Genomic DNA, 13,626 nt, shown 5'->3' on the forward strand with positions numbered 1-13,626 from the left:
CACCCCCCCGGCGCTCACAAAGCCGGAGGCGTGGTGAGAGGCCGGCGGCCGGAGCGTGTGAGCGCCCGCCGGCCTCCCGCCCCTCCCTGGCCGCCCGCCGCCCGCCTCCCGCCCGGGACCCACTTGTAGCCGCCGCAGGATCAAACTCAGTTCACCTCTCGCCTCCTCTTCCTTCTCGCCGGCGTCTCGCTGAGCCCGGCACCTACAGACGGACAAGAGGAGACACACACACACACACACACACACACACACACACACACACACACACACACACGGTGCGTGCTCGCTTAGTGCCCGCTTGGCTGCTAGGCTACTTCCCTCCCTCTTTTCCTCCCTCCCGGTCCCCGGCCCCCTCCTCCCGCCCCGGGCAGTCCCGTGTGGGCTGTCGCCCCAGAGGCTGAGGTCCCTGCCGGACTGCCCCTCGATGGAGGGCTTCTGAAAGCCCCTGAACTTGTGATTAGGGTCCCCAGCTCCAATCCGGCGGAAACTCGCGGGCTCCTATCTCCCGGGACCCCTCAATCCTCCCCCAACATTTGCCCCTCCCAGTTCCCCCTAGCCGGGGTCCCCCATCTCCTATCCCGGCATCCCCAAACTCGAATGCAGAGATCACTCCCCCACCCCCGCGCCTCCCGCATATGTGTCTTATCCTAGGAGACGCCAACGTTTCCCTCTCCCAGTCCGCGTCCTGGGCCGCTCTCGACGCAGCCCTTCCTCTCGGACCCCCTAACTTTGTAGTGCCTTCCGTTCCTCCCGCAGCGTCGGAGGAACCCCGGGTACTGGTCCGGGTGAGTGTCCTGCTCCAAGGACAAATGCGGCAGCCCCGGCACCCGGAGGCGGGAGGAGTCGGGTACAAACGTTCATTGATACAAATGAGTAAATAAACAAGCTGGGTGAGCGCGGCCACCTTCTCGGAGCCGGCCGCAGAGGGCCCGGCGCGCGTGCCTGCGCGAGGTGTGCGTGTGGCTCGGGGCCGCACCTGTGTGCGCGCGCGTGTGTGTCCTTGGGTCGGCCCGACATCTGTGGAGCTGGGTGGTGTGTCTGCGGGTTCTCTGTGGAGCTATGAGTGTGTCTGTGCATCCGTCTGTCATCTGGCCTCTCCTTCGTGTCTGCGATACATGGAGCTACGCGCGTGCCAAGCCCGGCATCATCTAGCCAGTGCCTGGCTCGCCCTCTCCCGAAGGTCCTTCCCCCCCCCCCCAGCCCCCTCGTCTCTGCCGTTCACTCTCGCACTCCCAGAACAGAAGTCTTGATATCCCACCTTCAGTTTAGGGTGGTGTGTGTGTAAACGAAACTAGACTCCCCTCTTAACACATCCCCTGCACCCAGTACGTGTTCTATTTTAGAGTTCACTCGAAGAAAATGTGTGTGAGCGTCTAAGGTGCGAGCATATGTGCTGTCCCTCCCTGTAAGAGCGCTTCGGAGGTTGAAGTGGCGGCAGAGATTTGAAAGCTAGTCGCTGGCTTCTGGAGCGCTGTCATCTCGACTCTCACTCTCTGCCTTGGAACCCCACCTGGTGGACAGATGTGGTACTACAGATTCAGGGGGAAGCAATTCCTGTTCCTTCAGGCTCCGTCTCTTCGTTGTGTAAGATCAGCCCTGAAGAGCCTGCGTTTGGGCTCCCAGACGGCTCTTCTCACACCCTAGTGCCCTCAGGCTTCCACCCCAGATGGCTTGGGGCCCAGGTACTCACAAAGCTCCTGTCAGGACCACTGTAGCCCCAGAAATCCAGAGCCGGGCACACCCTCACAACAGGGAGATTTCACAGGACAGTCAACTGGACTGGGCACCTAGGAGTGGTGAGGCCAGTCCCACATTGCTCCCCATGTGGGGGTTGAGGCTTTCTGTGAGAATAGGGCTGGGGATATTGTTGAGACCCAACTGTTTTGGAGACCCCTAAGAATCTAGCCTGACCCCCAGACACAGCACTGGCCCCAAGGTGGCAAAATGAGCAAGATGACCTTAAGGAACCCACCTGTGGGGACATCTGTCTCTGAGACATTTACACACACACACACACACACACACACACACACATATCTGTGAAACGATGGACACATAGTCTTATCGAGATACAAAGAGCTGCACAGGCAAATGGTGAGTGCACACACGTACATAGGAAGGCACGTCGACTCAGGGAATCATCGTCAACACATTCACATAACATCCACCTCCCGGCCACCAACCTCAAAAGTCCACAAAGGTGTCAGCTCTGCCAGGATCACAGCCCTGGAAGCCAGTTGTCTTCCCCGTCCCTGCCGTACTCCTGGAGACGGCTCTTGTGCACTCTCATCCTCTCCTCCCGTTCAGTGCTCAGTGGCAGAGCGGGAGTTGGGAGGGGGCCTGGGGAAGTCATTCTAAGCTCTCTTTGCTCAGCCACCAAGTGGGGTTCCAGGGAATGTCCTCAGAGACAACATGGCCCCACAACAATAGTTGCTGGATTTCCTAATTGGAACCATCTCTGTGCTCAAATCCCAACAAGCACTTAGGACAAAAGAAGAAAAGCCATGGGGGTGTGATTTTCCAGAGTGGACCAGAGATGCTGGGGGACAGTAGGAATGCTAGGTCTGTGCAACAGGCTTGCTAGGAGCAGCTCGGACAGAGAAGGGTCAGCAACCATCTTCACCAGTCAGATTCCATCAGAAGACATTCCTTCATCCACCTCAGATGGACTTCTGACCCTGGCCCCAGACCTCAGCCTGACCCATCACCCTGACCTAAAACAAGCCCCTGAGCCTAATTCCAAATTGACCCTTAATCCTGGTCACAGACTCACCCTGCCCCTGGCCCCAGACTGAACCCCTGTCCTCTCGAACATCACCCAACCCCGCCTTTGGCCAAAGGAATGTGGTTGGCCCCTTGCGGACTGCCCCAAAGGTGGGTCACAGCTGAACCCATGAGGCTCAGGGAGCAAGAGTGGGCTATCGGACTGAATATTTTTCGCACTCTGGCCTGTGACTGATCTGCCCGTTCTCCCATAAGTACCCCTCTCCCTCCAGGCTGGCTGCGGCTAGTATCACAGAAATGCCTGTAGACTCCCCCACCCCCACCCCATCTACCATCCTTTTCCCCAGGGCACACCCCTGGGTTCCGGCTGTTGCCCTCTGTGCCCTGAAGCCTTGGCTCACAGCTTGTGTCTCATATACCTGCAGCCTTCAGACACCTGGAAATCAGTGGGAAAGACTGGGGATCAGTCATGGCGATGTGGGTTCAGATGGAGCTCTGCATGGATGGACTTTGCAACGCCCGGCAGGAGGCAGGGGGGAGAATATGGAGCGCAGGCTGCAGGCGCCCTTGGAGTATGCAGACAATGTGCAAGACACAACCTCGGCACCCTGGTCCTGGGAGCAGAAACCACCCATCCACAGGGGAAAATCTGTCCCAAGGCCTGCTCCTCATCAGAGCACAGAGCTCCCCAGGAGTGTCTGGGGCTTTCTATGCCCTGAGGAATGGAGGCATTGCACCTTTCAAATCCCTTTTATATGTGTGCAGTCCACAGAGCCCACAAATCTCTTCTGCGGTGCTCTTTTATTTCATCTCCACAGAGCCCCGTGAGATGCTATTTTTAGACATGATATACACATTACTTTCTGTACTGATAAGAAAACTGAGGCCCAGAGTCCCCCCACCCCCAAGCCCCACTGTGCTGTCCTATTCAGTCCTCCTCCAAGTAAGCACACAGCCCCGGGAGACTTGAGATCCTATCCCACAGGACAGCTGTCCCGTTGTTCAATGTCCATTTGGACTGTTCGAGCTGACAAAAGAGGGGGCTGTCGATTTTACACTCAATTTTGCATAGTTTGGGCTTCAGTTTTTAAAAAACTTACACTTAATTACTTTCTTTTCCCTAAAACTACCTCTGCTTCCTCCAACCAGAGCCAGAGGCTAGCAGTGACCAGAGAGCAGAGACCGGGGGACAGGGGACCAGAAGCAGAGCTGGTATTCAGGGGGGTACAGAGTTTACACAAAGTCTTCTAAGTCTCCCAGTTGGACCGAGGTAGTCTAGCCAGAGAGACAGAGCACAGAATTTCACCTCAGGGAGTTCTGAGTTTGTTCTTTGCCCCTTCCCGGGCATCCAGGAGTCCTAGGAAATCAGCTCTCCACTCCCCTTCCCCCTCTCCAGGCCTCAGGCTGGTCCTCATTTCATCCTAAGACCTCTCGGTACATGCCTGCCAGTGGCAAGGCCCCTTTCCTGAAACACCCCAAGTACAGCAGGGAAGCAACATTCTGTTTCCTGCGTAGGAGAGGTACCACGCGGGGACACCAGCTCCTGCTCAGATGCCTTCCTCCACTGCCTCTTGAGAATTACAGCGGAAAGCGACTCCAGCAGCTCCCCTTTGGCCCTGCTGCCCGACTTGCAGCCCCAGATACCCATCGCGGAGGCCTGCTTGTCCACCTTGTCCCACTCTATGCCCTCCTTCCGGAGTAGGCACGGCAAGGCCGGCAGTGCCCCTCCAGTGCCCAGTCCTCAAGGACAGTGTAGAGGACGCTCCCTGACTGTGCCCTGGCTATTTTGAAGGAGGCGGAGGGGACCCTCCGGCCCAGGCTGGTTAGGGGTAGGGAGTCAACCGGCTCTGCTTGAGAATCACCTCAGTGCCATGAATACTGCCTTTCTAGAGACCCCAGGAACCAAATCCTCATCCGCCCCCCTTCCTCGCAGTTTCAGAGGGTCTGAGGCTGTTGTTTATTACATTAACAGACCCCTTGAAAACCACCACCTGCCAGAGTCTTTGGAGGCGCCATCCCGCTACTCATGACACTGTGTAGCCGAGCTGATCCTGGACTTCAGTTATTTATTTCTCAAGGGTTCCTCTCTTCTTCTTTGTCCTTCAGTGTGATTGCCCCCGCCCTGCCCCCAGGTATCCCGTCATCATCGGCTGTCTAGATTTTTAATTTTTTTTTAAGTTTTAGTTTTGTTTTACAGATAACGACCCCCGTCCAAGGGTCTCGCCCTGCCAGTGTCCGATGCAGGCACAGCCTGGCTGCTCACTCCGGACCTCCCAGAGACCCCCGGCTAGGAGGGAGCCCCTCACCCACCCTCTTGCCGCCCTGGGAAGGGGAGGCCCTTGGGAAAGAAGTTTGCTGCTCGCTCCTTTGCCTGAATAAGGAGCGCGCCTCATCTCATACCTCATCCCCGAAATCTCAGCCTCAGAGATTGCCCCAGAAGGAATTTTTAAAAAGAAATGGAATCCCCCCATCCTCCCCTGTCAAAGCCCCCACACCCATTCCTTTTCCTTCCACCCCACACCCAACCCAGAAGAAAGCAACTCAAAAAGGGACTTGCCGATGGAGAGAACGGGGTAGGGGCGAGGAACGCAGCTGATAGCTGTGTCCGAATCGGCACTGCCTGGAAAAGAGTAGCCTGCCTGATGGCGATGGGGCACCGGCAGTGCCCCAAGCTGGCTGTGGCTGGCACAGACACTGCCGCAGCGATGGCGTTCCCTCTGGCCGGGGGAGCCAAGAGCCCTTTATAGCCTGAGACCTGCCCTGGCACCGCCCACTGGGCGGCTGCAACCAGGCCTGCAACTAGGAGAGCCGCTGGGAGCTGGGAGGGCATCCGCCCCAGGACCCCAGGGCCGGGCCCCCACGCTCAAGACTCCGGGATTCCACCTCCTCCCATCCCAGGCAACTCTATGTCCTGGTATGTGCGTGAGACTCTGTGTGTGTGTGTGTGTGTGTGTGTGTGTGTGTGTCCGCGTGCGCTCGTGCTTAAACGTCCATTCAAAGACCTCAGATCTCTTTCCCTCAGCCTCTTTCTCTGGCGGTAACAGTTTTTGAAAGGATGGGGAGAGCAGTGTGTTTCTGCTCAGTTTATCAAATTACACTCAGTGACAAAGGACTGAAGTGCATTTTCTTGAAGGCTTGACAACTGGGATCCAGGAAGAGAAAAGAAAGCATGACAGAGAACCCAGAGCTTTTGTGGAAGGTAGAACACAGATATGAAAGGCAGGGGATGTGGCTGGGTGGCTCTCAGTGAATTTGCCTTCATGTGGTTTGGTGTTAAAAACTGCTCCCTCCTGCCGCCCCCCCTGCCCCGCCCCAACCTTAGCTGCACGAATGCCACGGATCCCAGAAATTGCAAGATTGTTGATTTTTAAAAGGCACACTGTTCATTTTCACATGGGCTGAGTCAGAGGAGCTGGAGAGCGGCTTTCTCCCTCCAGGACTCTCTTCCCAGCCCCTCTGCCGGGGAAGCCTTCGCGGTGAAGTCCCTCAGAGAGGTGCAATGCCCTCTGCACCCATCCCACCCCCAGCTCAGCCTGTGGGGCCAGCTTCCCTTTAGGGGTCTGGTTAGGAGAGGGACGGGGCATGCTTTTCCCTTCCAAAGTGCCGTCCCGCCCCTGGACTCTGAGGATTGCTAGATGGAGGATGAACTGTCGGGGCGCCTCGGGCCTGAGGCAGGGCACACGGGGGTGGAGGGGCACTGGACCGCTTTGGGGCAGACGCAGAACCAGAGGGGAAGGTGGCAACCCGAGGCCCCAGCCTCAGATGCAGAACAAGCCTGACAGAAAATCTGCCCTCATCCAGAGCTTGGAGACAGTGCCCAAATCGAGCCCAGCCCTACCTTGTCTTCTCGTGGCTGGCTGAGTGACCAGCCGCCTTGCCCAGAGAGCTCAGAGAGAGAGAGAGAGAGCTACCCTGAGAACCCCGCTGGCAGAGCTCTGCACCCCGAAGCACGTCCTCTTGCCCGAGCCGTGGCCCCCGTGGACTCTGACAGAAGGAGACAGAGAGGCGGAGTGGGGAGGCCGTGGGTTATCCCGCCGAGCACCGACCCCCACTGCTCTTCTCACACTTCCACCGGTGCCATCCCACCCCCGCTCCACCCAAACTGGGGGCCCGGATCCTGCAGTTCCCCTTCGTTTCCTCCCCAGACACCAAAACGGTGGCCGAAGACACGAGACGCCCCTGGTCTGACCCTTCTAATGGCCACGGCTGTTCTAGCCCCTGCCCAAGGTCCCTCCAGGCTCTCACCTCGTTCCCGGGCCTGGACCACTCGGTAGGTACCAGGAAGTTCTTGGGAGGACTTTGGCTAACACGCTCTGTCCATCAGCCTCACCCCCAAAACTCTATGCTTCCTCTTGCAATCAAGCTTCAGCACCAGGCCCTGGTCTCTCACCTCCTGCAGCTAGATGGTCACCTGTGTGGGAAATCGGGGCACCTCTGCCTCTCTTAGTTTCCCCTCCACTGGTTTCACTCCTTCCTTGCAATCCTGCTTTCCAGATCCATTCATTCTTTGTACCGGCAAATAGGCAGGCGGGCTTAGTAGCTAAGAACAAGCGTTCTGGAGTCCATTAGACCTAGGCCCCAGAGCTGGTCTGCCACCTGTTCACAGAGCACTCTACTTTCCCTGAGGAAAAGAGGGAAGTTCACAGAGCTTCTCGGGGGCAGGGTGGGGGCGGAGGTGGCGACTGGGAGACCTATTAGGAGGCTCAGGTAATAGTAACAATTTAACACTTGTGATGACAACAGCACAGTAGTAATAGGTAACACTTGGTGAAGCATTGCCTATGTGCCCGGCACTTTTTTAAGTGCTTCGGATGTGATGTATTATTTCATTTAATCCTCGCAGTGATCCCAGGAAGTGGATACTATTATCCCCACTTCACAGAGAAGGAATCTGAGGTACCCGGTAGCTCAGAAACTTGTCCAAGTAAACGCTGCTGTATTTTGGGAGGTCAGACTTAATCACTCCTGGAATTCAAACCCTGGGAATTGGGGTTAGTCTGAGCCATTAGCCAACATACTAAGGACTACACCTCACTAGCAGGGAGGATAGAGAAATGTGGGCAGACTTTAAACGTATTTAGAGTTTCAATCAAAACGTGGACAGATCTGGCAAGTGACTAGGGGTGAAAGGATGAGGGAGAGGGGGTTAGAATTTCAGGTGATCTTATCTTCTAAGCTAAGGAACTCCAAAGAAGGGTGAGGCTTGGGGCACAAGGTGAGTTTGATTTTGCCCTGGAAGGTTCCAGGTGATTAAGGGTTATTCCAATGGAGCCGTCTGGTGGGCTCTTGGATATGGAAGTCTGGGGCACAATGGAGAGATCTGGACTGGAGGGAGGTGTGAACGTCATCTGTATTCAGATGCTTGCCGAAGACGTGGGGACAGAGAAGCCCACACAGAAAAGGAGCAGGCCTAGGAGAGAGTCAGAGAGCACCAGGGACAACAGAGGAAAAGGAATCTGGGGAAAAGGGACCTCTTTTCATTGCTCATAACACACTTCACTTGAGACTTATAACCTTATTTGTTTCCCTTCAGCACTTAAAATCTCAGGGTTATCGAGAAACTCCACTTAACAATTTCAGCCCTACTCAACCTAGGACCCTACACGTCCACACCCATGCACACCTGCACACACGCATGCACGTGCACACAGAGCTTCCTGACCTACGGACACCCATTAGTAGGATTCTTTATCCAGCTGCCTTTTTAGGAGTTAATTTTTGTATCTTACAATTGTATATAGAACCGTCCATGTCACTGAGGTATTTTGCCACATTACATAGTGACATGAACATTTTAGGGGCACCTCCTGAGTATGAGCTTGTCTGTCCCCATGCTGAGACTCCGTCCAGGCGGCCTGTCTTTCATCAGGTAGAGACCCCCCACTTCCACACTATGATCTGCCGCAGACTGTGGCTTCCTGGAGGACATGACCGGACTCCATAACATTCTGCTGTGTGCTTGGGGTTGAGACAGAAAGGGGACCTCTGTGGGAGCAGGGAGTGACAGCACCCAGTGAGCTCAGAAGAAGGGCCACACCTAATAGGTAGTGTTTACACACAAACCTCGTGGGGGTGGGAGAGAGAAGCAGACCAACAACAGAGATGGGTGCCGTCACCCCACACACTCTCTTCTCCACTGCAGGACAGCCCAGGTGCCAGAGGAGCAAAGGCGGTCCGGGATGACTGGGCCTGGGGGAAGGCAGGAGAGAAGTGGGGGAGACAGGCGAGGGAGGGGTGGGGAATAGGGGTGCTTACTCTCTACCCAGTGATGCTAGTTATTTCCACACTAGCTCAGATACCTATGGGGTAGGCATGCCCTCTGAGGGGAGACGAGGCACTGCCATCAGGGGCAAGAGGCAACTGTGGGGAAGAGACCAGACCCAACTCCAACTGTCACGTGGAGAAGCAAGTGAGCAGGAAAGGGCGTCTAATGCTTCCTCTACGGGGTGGATGCTCCCATCCTTACTCTCACAGATGCTCCCACTGCACTCACACATATGTGCTCAAGGACACTCGTGCATCCTTCCTTCACACCACTTGTGCCCCTTCCGCTCCCCGTTCTCTGCACACTGGGGGTGGGGGGCCTGAAGTGCATGGCCTCGCAGCCTCCATCCCGCAGGAGGAGAACCGCCCACCATTCTCAGCAGCTTTCTACCCAGATGAGCAGCCACTGGCTTGGCCCGCAGTGTGAGAGACACCTTACAGGAGCCTGGGCAGAGTGAGGAAGGCCTGCTGGGGAGGAGGGAAGGAGTAGGGGTGGGCAGGCTTCTCAGAGAGGGCTGCCCTCACATTCAAAGGATCCTGCATGGGAGTGCTTGGGTGGCTCAGTCAGTTCAGCGTCTGGCTTTGGCTCAGGTCACAATTTCATGGTCCATGAGTTCAAACCCCGCATCAGGTTCTCTGCTGTCAGCACGGAGCCTGCTTTGGATCCTCTGTACCTTCCCCCCCTACCCCCCATCCCTCCCCTACTTGCTATCTCTCTCTCTCTCTCTCAAAAATAAACATTTAGGGGGAAAAAACGATCTGGCATGGCCCTCTGCCTAAGCAGATTCCAGCTCTGCTCAGCTGCTGAGCTCCCTCCCCCCGGAACCCAGCTCAGATGGGCCCATGGTCAGTTTGAGGGAAGCAGGATTGACCACTGGAGGACAGCGCAGCTCTGAGCTCAGAGGGCGCACCATTGATCCGGGGCTCCACCCTGAAAGAACTTCTTCCACCCTCCTCGTCCTGTCACTGGTCCCTCTCAGACCCCCCAAGGCAGCTGCCGCACTTGGGTACAGAGCGATAGCTGAGAGAGAGGACACCGCACCCACAGTTAGAGAGGTGCGTGGAAAGGAGATGTTCGAGCCAAGGGCCCCCTCTGCCCGCCGCATGACCAGCCGACTCAACTCAGGCCAAGGGGCGGTAGGATGAGCACCGGCCAGGGGGTCGGTTCCGCCTTCCACAGCTGGAGAGTCTTGGCCAAGTCACTTCACTCTGAGCCTCAATATTTTTTAATAAAAATGGGGAGAAAAATTTCTTGCCTTCCTGCACAGTTGGCAGTTGCAAGGCTTAAAAAAAAAAGGGAATCCATGTAAATATTTGACCCATTGGTGAGCTCATAGCAGGGGGCAGATTCAAGGTAAGGCTGGGCAGGCTGACACTTTGGGGTCTCCACTTGTACAGGCTCCTTCTGAAAGCCTGAGACTGGCCCGAGCAATTCATATTTCTGCATTGTCTTCTTAAAGAAGGTTCCCCCGGATCATACAGGCTTCCGTTCTCGGAAGTCCCGGGACCTGAAAGGTAGTTTTCCCCTTCGCATTCCATCTCATTCTCATTCCTCGCCATGTATATCCCATGCACAGGAGAACTGTCCAGTCTGGCGGGCAGAGTTAAAATGAGCCCTGGGCAAGGTGTCCTCCAGATGGAAGGCCGGGGTGAGATCACCTTTTTCAAGCAGGCTGCCCTGGGTCTCAATGCTGAACTGGGCTTGGTGCCCGCTCCTTCCCATCCTCTGCTCACAGCAGCAAGCACAACCCAGGGATCTGGTTAAATGAATTCCCTGGGTTCTCAGAAGTTGTGGCTGATTCTGGGCACTGTGTCCCCGTCTGACAGGGGCTTTGCTCCAAAAAATTATGAACCCCTAGAGAAGCTAGCTGTAGAGCTGTGCTAGGCAACACAGGGGCTCAGGAATGGACCTTCAGGAAAACAAAAGCAACTTGGCTGGCTTCTCCATTAGCACCCGTTTCCCTAAGGAGCTTCGGAGGGAGTGGGGACACAGGGCTCCCTCCTCAGTGTCTGGGAGATGGATGGGGCTGATTTTTTCCACGATTCCTCCCCATAAATCTGATTTGGCCCCTCATCCGTCTAGGCCAGTGTTCATGGAGGTGTGTGGTAGTGATGAATGGGCTGCCTGACTAATGTGACTGGGGTGGCAGGGACTTGGGGAGGGGCCCCGCTCTGATGGATGGTCCTCATGAGGGCATATTACATTAGACACCCATAATGCAATCAGCAGGGCCATTACGATACCAATTTGTTGCTCCTCCTCACCAGGGTGGGGCAGTGGAGCTGGAAGATTGAGGAGGATGTCAGGACTTTGGAGACACGGGGTTGGGGGAGGATTTCAGGAGGGGGCAAGACTTCCCTGTTGGGGGCTATTGCTAGGGGAATGATAGGAAGCCAAAGAAAGTGCAAGATGGAAAGGGAAGAGAGAGGAAGTGAGGCCCAGAGAGGTGTGACCTGGCCAAGGTCACTTCTGGACCCAGAGGGAAGAGCTGGAATTGCCACTTGAGTCTCCTGCTCTGTGTGCCCAGGGAAGCCGGGATGGAGGCGGGAATGGGACTGGGGGAGGAGAGATGCATCACTGGCCTCTATGCGGCTGGCAGCCTTCACACTGCTTCAGAGAGGGACTGAAGTGAGCAAAGCCCATGACTGTCCCTGTGAAAAAAGGTGGTCCATTGTGACATCCTGCACTGTCCCTAGACAGCCTACTCCAGACCACATGTAACTTGTGATCTGGGTCTTTCCCCCGTGATTTTAAAGTCGTCTCCTGAACACTACATTGTCTCCAGTCCTCCTTACCCTCTAGGTCACTAGAAGGGAACCTTTGAAACAGAATGCTCCTCCCTGCTTTCAGCAGCTCCCTGTTGCCCTCAGGATGGAGCCCAGGCTGGCTCTCTGACTCCAGCCTCCCTCCCAGACTCCCTCCACTCAGCCAGCCTCTCTGTGGCAAGAGCACACCATAGGCATTCATGCTTCTAGATCCTTTATTTGGACCTCACGGGCAGGAAACAAGTCGTATGCTTCAATTCTTGGGTCTTTTAGTCAATACCGAATAGGCTTCACTCCTGTTTCCTTTCCCCAGCCCTACTTTGGATCCCACACTTCACCCCCAGACTCACTCCCCTTTGTAGGTATATACCCTTGGTGAAGTCTCTGTTATCTTTGAAAATAACACTATCTTGTGTACATATGCAGTTTTAAGTTACGTAAATGATCTTGCACTATAACTCTGGTTTTGGATTCTTTAAAAAGTTAATGCTACTTTTGAGATCAATTTATGTTGCATTATTTATTTCTAATATGTTACTTCTGACTATGGCAATCCATGTATAAAATACATTATATGCTGTATTTTCTGAAGTTTACTCTAGTAACAGACACCTAGATTTCCTCCAATGCTTTATAACTACAAACTTTGTTCACTGGATGCCATTTTGTCTGGATGTTTGACCAAGAATGAGCCTACAAGGACCTGGAGAATGTGCGTACTCACACTAAGTTCTGTTGTGGGACTTCAGAGAGACCGCACTAATCTACACTCATTGGCAGGGCGCAAAGGCACCCGGCTGTCCTCACATCAACAGCCCTTGCCTCACTCCACTTTCTAATTCTGCCAGTCTAATAGATGTGAAGTGATCTAACTCTTTACATATGCCAGTTACCACTACTCTGAATATCCTTCCTTTTTTTATATTCTCTTGGATGTCCTTCTGCTTCCCATATTTCCCTTTCATTGGCTGGAAAATGCCCACTTATCTTTTAAAACCCAATCCAAACACCATATTCCTTGTGGAGTTTTCTAGGTTGTCAACCCTTCCCTGGTGCTCCAGAGCATTCTGTACATTCCATCTGAGCACTGATTGTATCTTTGTAATCCTTCCTCTTTCTTACGAAGGCAGGCAGATATGGTCCCTGCCTCTTGGAGCTGTGGGGGAGGAGGAGGCAGGAGGAGAGAGAAAGAGCAAGTGAATTGTATTGGTGTGAACTGGGACATGAGGAATTTTATTGATGGATTAAAATAACATGAGGTACGGAAACCGAGCATTCCTCCTCTCCACAGCCTCCGTGTCTGCATTCTCAGTAAGTGTTTTTCCGAACGAATCCCCTCATGTACTCCAAGACCTCACTCACTTCTATCACAAGCAACTTCATTCTGGCCATTTCTAAATGTTTCTTCCCTTCTGCCCAGAACCAAACCAATATCTCTCTTAGTTTGAAAAGACTTTCCCTTAATGCCAGGGAACTCTAGGCTGACCCCTCATAAAGGATGCAATTAAAGAGCATGACTGGGGCTCCTGGGTGGCTCAGTCAGTTAAGTGTCTGACTCTTGATTACGGCTCAGCTCATGGTCTCACAGTTGTAAGATCAAGCCCCACATCCAGCCCGTGGTCAGACTCTGCCGTGGGCATGGAGCCAGCTTGAGATTCTCTCTCTTTCTCTTCCTCTGCCCCTCCCATGCTCTAAATAGATAGATAGATAGATAGATAGATAGATAGATAGATAAATAGATAAAAGGAGCATGACTTTTAGAATAAAAACACTGGGGAACTCAGACTTTCTGGGCCTCTTGTCACTGATCTGCAGATTGGAGATAGGCCAGTTGTGAGGTTACATTTACCATTTGATGGCATTTTGTGCCTA

Source organism: Suricata suricatta, chromosome 4, assembly GCF_006229205.1.
Source record: "Suricata suricatta isolate VVHF042 chromosome 4, meerkat_22Aug2017_6uvM2_HiC, whole genome shotgun sequence".
NCBI lineage: Eukaryota > Metazoa > Chordata > Mammalia > Carnivora > Herpestidae > Suricata > Suricata suricatta.